Source organism: Lithobates pipiens, unplaced genomic scaffold, assembly GCF_037356315.1.
Source record: "Lithobates pipiens isolate NorthernLeopardFrog02 unplaced genomic scaffold, aLitPip1_a1.2 Scaffold_18, whole genome shotgun sequence".
NCBI lineage: Eukaryota > Metazoa > Chordata > Amphibia > Anura > Ranidae > Lithobates > Lithobates pipiens.
This window is the reverse complement of record NW_027507758.1, coordinates 615,800,923-615,814,695: the sequence shown is the minus strand read 5'-3', so window position 1 is coordinate 615,814,695 and position 13,773 is coordinate 615,800,923. Positions and strand designations below refer to the sequence as shown.

Genomic DNA, 13,773 nt, shown 5'->3' with positions numbered 1-13,773 from the left:
ACAGCTCCACTGCTTCCCACTGCTAAAAACACTAAGGGGTGGGGGTCACCCAATGATGTCACCAGGGGAACCCACCCCCTTTATGATGCAATTGACCCAGCCCACCCCAGTTGATGTCATAAGAGTGTGGGTCGCCCGGTGACTTCATCGGGGGGTCCCTGCCCCTTTGTTTATTTAGCGGCGGGAAGCAGCAAAGCTGTCATTTGGCGGGAGCCAAGCGACAGCCCTGGTCAGTTTTATTTTTTATTTTTCCCTTCATGTCAACAGCTGCCATCCATCCTGATTGATGTAGGATCTACTTTGGGGGACATTTTATTTTATTTTGGGGGTTTGAATAAAGGTCTTGTCAAAAACTGCCTGTGTGTTTTTATTCACGTTGCACTTTTTTGTGGGTGAATGAGTAGGGGTATTATGTACCCCATACTTATTCACATGGGGGGTGGGATCGGGGGGGCCCCCTTTAAAGGGGGCTTCCAGATTCTGCTACGTTTTACCCCCACAACAACCAAGCCCCTTTGGTTCAGGAGCGGGAGAGTGCTCGTTTATCCACACCTTTCCTGGCCTGCTGGGATGCTTGCTTGGATAAGCATGTTGTATGGATTTTGATGGGGGACCCATGCCATTTATTTTATAAAATTTTGGCATGGGGTACCCCTCAAAATCCATACCAGACCCAACGGGCCTGGGTGGGAACCCCAGGCTGTTTATTTTTTTATTTTATTTTTTTAACCGGTTCCCGACCAGCGCACGCCGATGTACGTCGGCAGAATGGCACGGGCAGGCAAATGGGCGTACCTGTATGTCCCATTAAATTTGCCGTCCTGCCATCGCGAGCGTGCCGCCGGTGGCGTGCTTGCGTGCCAGTCGGGACCCCATGAGTCCAGTCGCGGGTCCCACGGACTCGATCGCCGTGGGCATACCCGCGATTGTCTCACGGGGCGGCTGAATGGAGAAATGCCTTTGTAAACAGCATCTCCCCGTTCTGCCTAGAAACTAGTGACGCTGATCTCTGCTCCATGTGATTGGAGCAGAGATCAGTGTTCACTAAATGAAAGCCCAGCCCCCCCACAGTTAGTAACACACCCCTAAGAACACTTAACCCCTACACTGCCACCCACTGGTTAACCCCTTCACTGCCAGTGTCATTTACACAGGAATCACTGCATTTATATAGCAGTGATTACTGTATAAATGACAATGGTCCCAAAAATGTGTCAAAAATGTCCGATGTGTCTGCCATAATGTCGCAGTCACAATAAAAATCGCTGATCGTCGCCATTACTAGTAAAAAAAAATAATTATTAATAAAAATGACATAAAACTATCCCTTATTTTGTAAACGCTATAACTTTTGCGCAAACCAATCAATACTCGCTTATTGCGATTTTTTTTTTTTACCAAAAATATGTAGAAGAATACGTATCGGCCTAAACTATGGGAAAAAATTGTTTTTTTTATCTATTTTTGGGGGATATTTATTCTAACAAAAAGTAAAAAATAATGTTTTTTTTTTTTTCAAAATTGTCGCTCTATTTTTGTTTATAGCGCAAAAAATAAAAATCGCAGGGGTGATCAAATACCACCAAAAGAAAGCTCTATTTGTGGGGAAAAAAAAGACATCAATTTTGTTTGGGAGCCACGTCGCACGACCGCGCAATTGTCAGTTAAAGCGACGCAGTGCTGAATCGCAAAAAGTGGTCTGGTCTTTGACCAGCAAAATGGTCCGGTCTGTAAGTGGTTAATGCAACAATTCTATTTACTGGTTGTTAAGAACCTGGCGTCCACCAGCATCCTTAACAGCCAGCTATTCGGTGTACAGTGTTAAAATACCGCTAGCTTCCATTACTAACATACCGCATCACTTCATAAAATAGTTTGTGCGGTATCTTAGTAGCATTTTTTTTTAGTGAATTGCAAAAGATTTTTTAAAAAAAGCTAGGTTTTTTACCGCAATTCTTAAAGCTTCAGATATCACTTTGTGAATTGGGTCTATTGTCCTTAATCGCTGCCACACCAGTTTCAGTGACCCTGATCACTGCCACAGCAGTCATATTGTCTCTGATCACCGCCACACCATTAGCACACCTGTATAAGCCAGCAATGATGTCCCAGCCACCCCCTGCAGACAACTGTACTCCTGGAACCACAGGAACTCTTTTGTTCTTTCTTTAGCCTCCTGTAACTTCCTGGTAAGTGAATATGGCATACCTGGGGGCTGCCACATACCAGTAGTCTAGGCTTGTTTGGCTTATAGGAATGGGTACTGCTATAGGTGACGGTACACTAAGCTATATTCCCTGAAAACTAGTATAGAGTCGACCATTACAGTACATTGGATTTTATATGTAGCACCCTCTAGTGTGCTCTACTAGAGTTTAGATTAACATATTTAGGCCAGGAATAACTGAATTGGGTCAGGGTTACTAGAGGCCAGTGCTGGATGACTCGTCCTGGCAGCTCTGCTGGTTCCTCCCCCTGGTGTCTGGAAGGTTGGAGAATCTTCTAGAACTAGAGGGTGCGGGCTAAGAGGCGTTGCCATGAATATTTATGGGGCCTCAGCCACTCCCCAGTGGTGGGCTGGCAGGGGACTGAGACAACCCCATAAATATACTTGGGTCGCTGCAGCAGGGGAGTCAGGTGGAAGATGGAGAAGCAGTGCTGAGGAGAGGCTGTCAGTGGCCCTTGAGGAAACTCTTACCAAGGGGGAGGTTTGCCTCAGGCTGGGTGCTCAGGAAAGCTGGCCTGGAAGGATCCTCGCACAGGGAGTGGTAAAAGGATTAATGCCAAAGAGGCGGTGGGAAGGAGCAAGGAGAGACAGTGAGTAGAACATAAGTGTAAAATGCAAAACTCCGGTGGGTGTAACAAGATATTCACTTTCCCCCTTCTCAGCGTATCCTTGCTATGGAGGAGTGCGGGGTGTAGCAAGATGGTGGCAACGGAACGTCACTTTCGTTACAAATTCTGCTGGGTCACCAAATCTGATGAAACACAGGTGTTGCGTCAGATTAGGGGACTCGTCAGAATGTGTAACAAGTTACATAGTTACATATGTTTTGTCACTGCCATCTTGCTACACCCCAAACTCCTCCACAGTATGGATAAAGTGAGAAGGGGGCATCTTGTTACACGAGTCTTGCATTTTACACTTATTTATAACAGTAAACTGAGGCTATATAGTGAAATACAGTACTTAGAACTCCGTCTGACTGTTTAGATCAGGAGTCTCAAAGTACCGGCCCGCGGGCCATTAACCGTGGACCGGTTACAAATGGCCCACAGGCAGGGCTGATCCTAGGCGCGTGTGACATGTGGCAGTACGCAGCGGCTGGAAGCTTTCTCTCTCCGTCTCCTCTCCCCCGCATGCTGCTGCAACCCAGCGAGCACAACACAGGAGAACAGAGCAGAGGGAGGATCTGCTCATCGCCCCGCCCACCTAGTTCTATCGAGAAGTGCCCACTATCAAATAGTGCCCGGGACGAACTGCGCATGCGCTGTATGTAATACCACAAAAGCTGACTTTACAATCAGCTGTTAAACCGGCGAGACGGCGCCTGCACACAATAGCCGACTGAAGAAATTTTTAAGTTCGGATTGTGCCGGGGCACGTTCATGTAGGTGAGGGGCAGAATTTAACATGAAGGGGGCGAATGTTTTCATTCATGGCCGGTGCTGATCTAACATGAAGGGGGCGGATGTTTTCATTGATGGCCAGTTCTGATCTAACATGAAGGGGGTGGATGTTTTCAAGGATGGCCACTGCTGCAAAGATGGGGACAGAATTGTAAACGTTTAGCTAGCTAAATAGGCCCTCCAGGAAGAATAGCAGATGCAGATTTGTTTGGGCATCGTTAAAAATTCCGCCCCCATCTTTGCAGCACTGGCCATCATTGAAAATATCCATGCCCACTTCATGTTAAATTCCGCCCCTCACCTACATGAACACTCCTCGCCAGCGTGAGGCAAAATCTGACTGAAAAATGTTTTCAGTCGGCTATTGTACGCAGGTGCCGTCTCGCTAACACAATAGCTGATTGTAAAATCAGCTGTTGTGCTATTACGTATGGCGCATGTGCAGTTCGTCGCGGGCACTATTCGATAGCAGGGAACTTCTCGGCAGTACACTGGCCCCGGATCCAGGGTCCTGCTGCCACCTCAGGGACGGAAGATTGTAGCATTCTCAGGGTGCCCTGCCACTAGGCCTGTGATGAAGCCAGGACCTGACAGAAGGAGAGGACTTGGGAGGCAGAAGATCAGGCCACCACCTTAGTTGCGTGTAGGGATGAGCCGAACACCCCCCGGTTCGGTTCGCACCAGAACTTTCGAACGGACCCCAAATTCGAACGAACTTTAGAACCCCATTGAAGTCTATGGGACTCGAACGTTCGAAATGAAAAGTGCTCATTTTAACGGCTAATATGCAAGATACTGTCCTAAAAAGGGTCAGGGGACATGGGTCAATGCCTAAAATGTTTTTAAAAATGGCCGTTTTGGCGGGAGCACTGATTTTAATGACGATTAAAGTGAAAAAAAAAAAAGTGAAATATTCCTTTAAATATGGTGCCTGGGGGGTGTCTGTAGTATGCCTGTGAAGTGCCACGTGTTTCCCGTGTTTAGAACAGTCCCTGCACAAAATGACATTAAACGGAAATAACACCATTTAAAACTGCTTGCGGTTTTAATGTTATATCTGGTTCCTGCAATATGGTTGAAAATCATTGAGAAAAATGGCATGGGTAGCCCTCCCTGCCCATTACCAGCCCCTTTAGGTCTTGTACGCATATTAAGGGGAACCCCGTACCCATATTAAAAAAAGGAAATGCGTGTGGCCCCCAGGCCCTATATACTCAGAACAGCAGTATACAGGCGGTGCAAACAAGACAGGGACTGTGTAGGTTTGTTGTGTTAAGTTGAATCTGTTTGTAATTTTCAACTGGTACATTTTTAAAGTGTAGCTCCAGTCAAAAAAACTATTTTTAAGCTTTTTGGAAAACATAGGGAAGGGTTATCACCCCTGTATAATTTGTTTTGTCGTCCATCTTTTTTCATCTCACTTGCTGTTGTCTCCTTCCGTTTGCAAGTAGGAGATGTATGTAAATTGGATGTTTGAAAGTAGGGGCCTGCCCTATATGCTCTGCAGAAATGGCGGAACAAGGTGTTGGTTTTGCCACAACATTGTAAGCCCTCAAAGTGACTCTTGGTGGGCGCTGGAGCGCCCTGCTGTGAACGATTATATCAAGAATTGTAATTACATGCCATTGTTGAACAGTGGTAGAAAAATTGACCTTTGGTGGTTGTGGTGCTGGTGCCACAACACTATAAGTTCTCACCGTTACTCTGGGTGGGCACAGGAAGGGGCCCTCCTGTGAAATATTATATCAAGAATTGTAATTACATGTCCCTGTTAAACAGGGGCAGAAAAATTTGGCCTTAGGCACTGCTGCTGGTGCCACCACACTGCAACCTCTCCCATATACTCTTGTTTTATTGCAGGAATTAGCCCTGCTGCAAAGCATTGCATCAAAAATTGTAATTAAACGCCCCTGTTAAACAGGGGCAGAAAAATTGGGCCTTAGGCACTGGTGCTGGTGCCACCACACTGCAACCTCTGCCATATACTCTAGTTTTATTGCAGGAATTAGCCCTGCTGCAAAGCATTGCATCAAAAATTGTAATTAAACGCCCCTGTTAAACAGGGGCAGAAAAATTGGGCCTTAGGCACTGGTGCTGATGCCACCACACTGCAACCTCTGCCATATACTCTAGTTTTATTGCAGGAATTAGCCCTGCTGCAAAGCATTGCATCAAAAATTGTAATTAAACGCCCCTGTTAAACAGGGGCAGAAAAATTGGGCCTTAGGCACTGGTGCTGGTGCCACCACACTGCAACCTCTGCCATATACTCTAGTTTTATTGCAGGAATTAGCCCTGCTGCAAAGCATTGCATCAAAAATTGTAATTAAACGCCCCTGTTAAACAGGGGCAGAAAAATTGGGCCTTAGGCACTGGTGCTGGTGCCACCACACTGCAAGCTCTGCCATATACTCTAGTTTTATTGCAGGAATTAGCCCTGCTGCAAAGCATTGCATCAAAAATTGTAATTAAACGCCCCTGTTAAACAGGGGCAGAAAAATTGGGCCTTAGGCACTGGTGCTGGTGCCAACACACTGCAACCTCTGCCATATAATCTAGTTTTATTGCAGGAATTAGCCCTGCTGCAAAGCATTGCATCAAAAATTGTACTTAAATGCCCCTGTTAAACAGGGGCAGAAAAATTGGGCTGATGGCATCAACCAGAACCAGAAATGTTCTTCCAACATATCAGCGGAGGAGGAAGAGGATAGACAATCAACATAACAGGACAGTCACTCAGCATCAGCATAGGCAGTCTTGAAGGGATGTGATATTTAAAAAAAAATTATTCTGTTACATCAGCTTCAGGTGCTTGGTAGCTGTGGGTGATCCAAGACTGATTCATCTTGATGAAGGTCAGTCGATCAACTGATTCGGTGGACAGACGCACCCTGTGATCGGTAACAAAGCCACCAGCAGCACTGAAGGTGCGTTCCGAAAGAACGCTGGATGCAGGACAGGCCAGTAGCTCAATTGCATACTGTGCAAGCTCTGGCCAGTGATCCATCCTCAAGACTAGGGATGAGCCGAACACCCCCCGGTTCGGTTCGCACCATAACTTGCGAACGACCCCCGCGTTCGGTACGAACGTTAGAACCCCATTGAAGTCTATGGGACTCGAACGTTCGAATTGGAAAGTGCTCATTTTAACGGCTAATATGCAAGATAGTGTCCTAAAAAGGTTTTGGCGACCTGCCTCCTGCCTCAGGGGACATGGGTCACTGCAAAAAAAAGTTTTAAAAACTACCGTTTTGGCGGGAGCACTGATTTTAATGACGATTAAAGTGAAAAAAAAAAAGTGAAATATTCCTTTAAATATGGTGCCTGCGGGGTGTCTGTAGTATGCCTGTGAAGTGCCACGTGTTTCCCGTGTTTAGAACAGTCCCTGCACAAAATGACATTAAACGGAAATAACACCATTTAAAACTGCTTGCGGTTTTAATGTTATATCTGGTTCCTGCAATATGGTTGAAAATCATTGAGAAACATGGCATGGGTAGCCCTCCCTGCCCATTACCAGCCTATTTGGGTCTTGTACGCATATTAAGGGGAACCCCGTACCCATATTAAAAAAAGGAAATGCGTGTGGCCCCCAGGCCCTATATACTCAGAACAGCAGTATACAGGCGGTGCAAACAAGACAGGGACTGTGTAGGTTTGTTGTGTTAAGTTGAATCTGTTTGTCATTTTCAACCGGTACATTTTTAAAGTGTAGCTCCAGTCAAAAAAACTATCTTTAAGCTTTTTGGAAAACATAGGGAAGGGTTATCACCCCTGTATAATTTGTTTTGTCGTCCATCTTTTTTCATCTCACTTGCTGCTGTCTTCTTGCGTTTGCAAGTAGGAGATGTTTGTAAGTTGGATGTTTGAAAGTAGGGGCCTGCCCTATATTATAGCGGTATGTACTGGGTACAGAGCACGCAGACAGCACGCACTCCTAACACTACTGACTGCAAGCTCTATTATTAACCACTTGTTAGCCCAATGTTTGCATAAAGTGAAAGATGAAGTTATGCTGAGTAAATAGATATCAAACATGTCACTCTTCAAAATTGCACATGCCCGTGGAATGGCGCCAAACGTCGCTACTTAAAAAATCCCCATAGGCGACGCTTTAAATATTTTTTTACTGGTTACATGTTTTGAGTTGCAGAGGAGGTCTAGGACTAGAATTATTGCTCTCGCTCTAACATTCTCGGCGATACCTCACATGTGTGGCACATGCGAGCACATGGGGACATGGGCGCTTTAATTTTTATTTTCTTTTTTTATTGTTCATTTTACTTTATTTATTTTAGTTTGACATTTTTTTTCCCAAAAATATATTTTTGATCACTTTTATTCCTATTACAAGAAATGTAAACATCCCTTGTAATAGGAATATGGGGTGACAGGTCCTCTTTACAGTGAAATCTGGGGGGTCAATATGACCCCACATCTCACCTCTAGGCTGGGAAGCCTGAAATAAAAAATAAAAAAAAGATTCTGGCTTTGATCGTACTGGCGAGTTGGTAGAAGCACCGGAGGGCGGTGAGGGGTGGGGGGCGTCTATGGCTGGGTATTTCAGGGTATCACCGAGTATGGCTGGGTATCTCTGAGTATGGCTGGGTATGGCAATTTATGGCAGGGTATTACAGAGTATTGGCGGGGTATTGGCGGGGTACTACAGAGTAATAGCAGGGTACTGCACTGCAGAGTAATGGCAGGGTACTGCACTGCAGAGTAATGGCGGGGTACTGCACTGCAGAGTAATGGCGGGGTACTGCACTGCAGAGTAATGGCGGGGTACTGCAGAGTAATGGCGGGGTACTGCACTGCAGAGTAATGGCAGGGTACTGCACTGCAGAGTAATGGCGGGGTACTGCACTGCAGAGTAATGGCGGGGTACTACAGAGTAATGGCAGGGTACTGCACTGCAGAGTAATGGCAGGGTACTGCACTGCAGAGTAATGGCGGGGTACTGCACTGCAGAGTAATGGCGGGGTACTGCACTGCAGAGTAATGGCGGGGTACTGCAGAGTAATGGCGGGGTACTGCAGAGTAATGGCAGGGTACTGCAGAGTATGCACTGGTATTGCAGAGTATTGGCAGGGAATTGAGGGGTTAAATTCGGTGAGCAGCGATGTGGGCACTGCAGATGCAGCCCACATCGCTGCTGACACCGATCTCTTTCCCCTCCGCTGTACCGATCGGTACAGAAAGGGGAGGTAGGAACAGGCGTCATAACATGACGCCGGTTTGTTTCCAAGTGATCACTCCGTCATTTGACGGAGCAATCACGTGGTAAACGGCCGCTATGAGCGGCCGTTTACCGTGATGCGCCGGGTCCTATGGACCCGGCGGTCACGGATGCTCTCGAGTGCGCACACCTCGGGGCACGCGAGAGCAGAATTCTGGGAGGCCGTTAATTAACGGCCTCTCTGAGTTAAACAACCGCCCTGAAGCCGTTAATCGGCAATGGGCAGTTGTTAAGTGGTTAAAGCTAGATCACTAGCTATATAGGTGAGGTGAATATAGTGGTGTATACTGCAGTCAGGGCACAGACAACAACCACTACACAGCAGCAAGATAGGAAATCAGCCAAAAACGATTGGTGTGTACTGTGTTGAAGGTACACAGAACACCCACTGCTTCAGATGCAAAGTAACACACTACAGGAGGCCGCCTTAAAGGCGGCCTTATATAGTGTGGGGCGTGCACTACACAGCCTGAGCTATGATTGGCCACAGGCAGGATGCCTGTGGCCAATCATGGCTCTCCTCGCTGCCGGCGCTGCGATTGGCCAAGCATGCGGGGTCACAGTGCATGCTTGGCCAATCATCGGGCAGCAATGCACTGCGCCAACGCAGTGCATTGTGGTCCGCGCGCGCGTCACTCGAATTTTGACGCGAACGGCCAAAACGTTCGGAATTCGCCGAACGGCCGAACGGCCAATGTTCGAGTCGAACGTACGTTCGACTCGAACACGAAGCTCATCCCTACTCAAGACCCAGTAAGCCAGAGGATTTTCGGTGGGAAAGGTGTCCAAGTCTGACCATGCCCCTAGGTATTCCTGCACCTTGTAAATCAGACGCTGGCGATGGGTGCTGGAACCGATCATACCTGGGGGCTGTGGACTAAAAAATTGTCTGAAAGAATCAGTCAAACGGCCACCTTCTCCACCGCACCTTCTGACCGATGCCTCAGCAACACGTTGTCCAGGACCAGGAGTTTGTAACTTCCCAGTCTCTGGGAACGCGTTGCACAGACCTTTCTGCAAGGCCTCCCGGAGATGTCTCATCCTCTGCTCCCTCTGCGATGGCAAGATAAGGTCGGCAACCTTACCCTTGTACCGTGGATCAAGGAGAGTGGCCAGCCAGTAATGGTCCCTCTCCTTGATCCGAAGAATACGAGGATCCTTCCGCAGGCTTTGCAGGATCAGGGAGGCCATGCAGCGTAGGTTAGCTGAGGCATTCGGTCCGGAGTCCTCTGGGTCACTAAGGACAACATGATCCGCAGCTACCTCCTCCCAGCCACGTACAAGTCCACGTGTTTCTTGGGACTGTAAATCATCCCTACAAGACTGCTGCTGCTGATGCTTAGTGCCAGCCTCCACCTCCATGCTGACACAATCATCCTCCTCCTCCTCCTCCTCATCCTCTTCCTGTGTGATGGGTGGCACAGCAGGAACACTGTCTGGATAAAGGGGGCCTTGAGAGGCAAGGAAGTCCTCCTCTTCCTGCCTCTGTTCTTCCTCAAGTGCCCTGTCCATTATTCCACGCAGCGTATGCTCCAAGAGGTGGACAAGAGGTACAGTGTCACTGATGCATGCACTGTCACTGCTCACCATCCTTGTGGCCTCCTCAAACGGTGACAGGACAGTGCATGCATCCCTAATCATGCCCCACTGGCGTGGCGAGAAAAAACCGAGCTCCCCTGACCCTGTCCTGGTTCCGTAGTCGCACAGGTACTCATTGATGGCCCTCTGCTGCATGTGCAGCCGCTGCAGCATGGCCCCAACGTTGAGTTCCACCTGGTGGGCATGTCACATATAAGGCGGTTCTTGGGCAGGTTCAACTCCTTTTGGAGCTCAGCCAGCCGAGCACAGGCATTAAATGATCGGCGGAAATGCACACAGACTTTCCTGGCCTGCTTAAGGACATCCTGTAAGCTGGGGTACCTGCCCAAGAACCGCTGCACCACCAGGTTAAGGACGTGAGCTACACAGGGCACATGGGTCAGTTGTCCCTGTCGGAGGGCGGAGAGCAGGTTGGTGCCATTGTCGCAAACCACCATTCCTGGCTTAAGCTGGCGTGGCGTCAACCACCTCTGGGCCTGCCCCTGCAGAGCTGACAAAACATCCGCCCCAGTGTGGCTCCTGTCCCCCAAACAAACCAGCGCAAGCACGGCATGGCATCGTTTTGCCTGCGTACTTGCGTAGCCCCTGGAACGCCTACAGAGCCCCGCTGGTTCTGAGGACAGAGCACTGGAAGAGGCCATGGAGGAAGAAAAAGAGGAGGGGGTTGAGGAGAGAGGTGTGTCACAACCAATAGTAGCATTTTGGAGGCGTGGTGGCGGAACAACCTCCAACACTACTGCATCTTGTCCTGCATCCTTCCCAGCTGCCAGAAGAGTGACCCAATGGGCCGTGAAAGACAGGTAACGTCCCTGTCCATGCCTGCTGGACCATGAGTCAGCGGTAATATGCACCTTACCGCTGACCGCCCTGTCCAGCGAGGCAAGGACATTGCCTTCCACATGCCGGTAGAGAGCCGGAATCGCCTTCCGTGACAAAAAGTAGCGTTTGGGGACCTGCCACTGAGGAACCGCACATTGTACAAACTCACGGAAGGGGGCCGAGTCTACCAACTGAAAAGGCAGCAGTTGAAGTGCTAGCAATTTAGCCAAGCTAGCATTTAACCGCTGGGCATGTGGATGGCTGGGAGTGAACTTCTTTCGCCGGTCCAGCAGCTGGGGCAGGGACATTTGCCTGCTATAATCGGACGTGGGTGTACTGCTAGCAGAGTTCCCGGAAGCACTTGGCTGTGACACACCTAATTCTACACCTTCATTCCTCTCAGAGCAGGTTTCAGAGAGGACTGAAGGTCTAGTGGGGTTGGAGATGCCAGCTGATGAGGAGCAAGGAGAGGTCCGCTTTGTTCTTTGGTGTGGGTCTTTGAGGTACGCTTGCCAACGAGCTGCATGGCAGGTCAACATATGTCTGGTCAAGCATGTGGTGCCCAAGCGGCTGATGTTTTGGCCACGTGAGATACGCTTGAGACATATGTTGCAAATAGCAGCGGTGCGATCTGATGCACTCGTCTCAAAAAAGGCCCACACCAAAGAACTTTTAGAATAACGCGCAGAGGCAGCGCTCTGCACAGGCGGAGCTCTGCGGTGTGATTCAGTCGGTGTGCTGCCCCTAAGCTGGCCCCCGGAGGGCATCCTGCCTCGTTGGACATGTGCCTCCTCCTCCTCCTCCTCCTCTCTCCTTCCAGGCACCCACATGGAGTCAGTGCCCTCATCATCCCCTCCCTCTTCATCGCTGTAGCAAACCTGGCAGTATGCTGCAGCTTGTGGAACATGACTGCCAGATTGCTGTCCTTCTTGAGCATCCCCTCTCTCTGTGCTCACGCTACTGCCTTCCTCTAGCTGAGTGTCATCATCAGAGCCCACAAAACACTGGGCATCCTCCTGGAGCATGTACCCAACACTGTGCTCAAAGAGTTCAGGAGACTCCTCAGGAGGACGTGGTGGGTCTAGGGAAGGAGTCACTGATGATGACATTGAGAGGAGGGAAGACGATGCGTTGGCAGCTGCTTTGCTAGTACCCTGAGACTGGGTGAGAGAGGATGAGGAGGATGAAGAGGGCTTGGTCATCCTCTCTACCAAGTCGTTGGCATGTTGCGGTTCAACATGTCCAGCTGCCGAAAAGAAGGACAAGCGTGTCCCATGGCCACGTGCTGATGACAATGCACCGCATCCACGACCATCACTGTTGTCTCTAGACACAGAGCCTGCTTGCCCTCTTTTATCGGCTCGCGCCTGTCTGCCTCTCCTTGCTGGCCTTCCAGACATGGTAATGGCCTGAAGGGAGTTGGGTAAAAAAGCAGTTGGGTAGTGTATATTGTGCTGGAGGCACACAACACCCACTAACTCCTGCAGATGCCTTTATTATAGAACACCAGAGATAAAGGGGTATATACAGATGTATACTGTGCTGTGCTGGAGGCACACACAACTTCCAATAACTCCTGCAGATGGCAAGTGGGCTCAAATAGAGAACAGCTATGTAGGTGGATATAGCGGTATGTACTGGGTACAGAGCACGCAGACAGCACGCACTATCTCCTAACACTACTGACTGCAAGCTCTATTATACAAGATAGATCACTAGCTATATAGGTGAGGTGAATATAGCGGTGTATACTGCAGTCAGGGCACGCAGACAATAACCACTACACAACAGCAAGATCGAAAATCGACCGAAAACGATCGGTGTGTACTGTGTTGAAGGTACACAGAACACCCACTGCTTCAGACGCCAACACACTACACAAGGCCGCCGCGCTGGCGGCCTTATATAGTGTGGGGCGTGCACTACACAGCCTGAGCTATGATTGGCCACAGGCATCCTGCCTGTGGCCAATCATGGCTCTCTTCGCTGCTGGCGCTGCCATTGGCCAAGCATGCGGGGTCACAGTGCATGCTTGGCCAATCATGAGCCAGCAATGCACTGCGCCATCGCAGTGCATTGTGGGCCGTGAGCGCCACACGAATTTGGCGCGAACGGACCAAAATGTTCGGACTTCGCCGAACGGACGAACAGCCAATGTTCGAGTCGAACGTATGTTCGACTCGAACACGAAACTCATCCCTAGTTGCGTGACTGGGGTTGAAATTTGTGAAGAGGGGGTATTTGTGGAGTGTGTGTCTGTGTGTGTGTGAGTGGGTGGTTGTATTTGTGCACTGGCGTGTGGGAGGGTATTTGTGTGAAGTGGAGTGTAGGGGGTAATGCTGGGTGTTAGTGCATCCGCTGACACCAGTGCTGGGGGTTAATAGTGCGTCCGCTGGCATCAATGCTGGGTTTAATAGTGTGTCCGCTGACACCAATGCTGGAGGTTATTAGTGCGTCCGCTGACACCAATGCTGGGGGTTAATAGT

At 49.1% G+C, this 13,773-nt stretch overlaps 1 protein-coding gene across 1 annotated transcript in view; it reads left to right on the top strand.

The window, feature by feature from the left end:
- The window catches only part of LOC143986837 (uncharacterized), a 548,778-nt gene that overhangs the window by 89,314 nt on the left and 445,691 nt on the right, over positions 1-13,773 (top strand). The gene's annotated exons all lie outside the window — the stretch shown is intronic.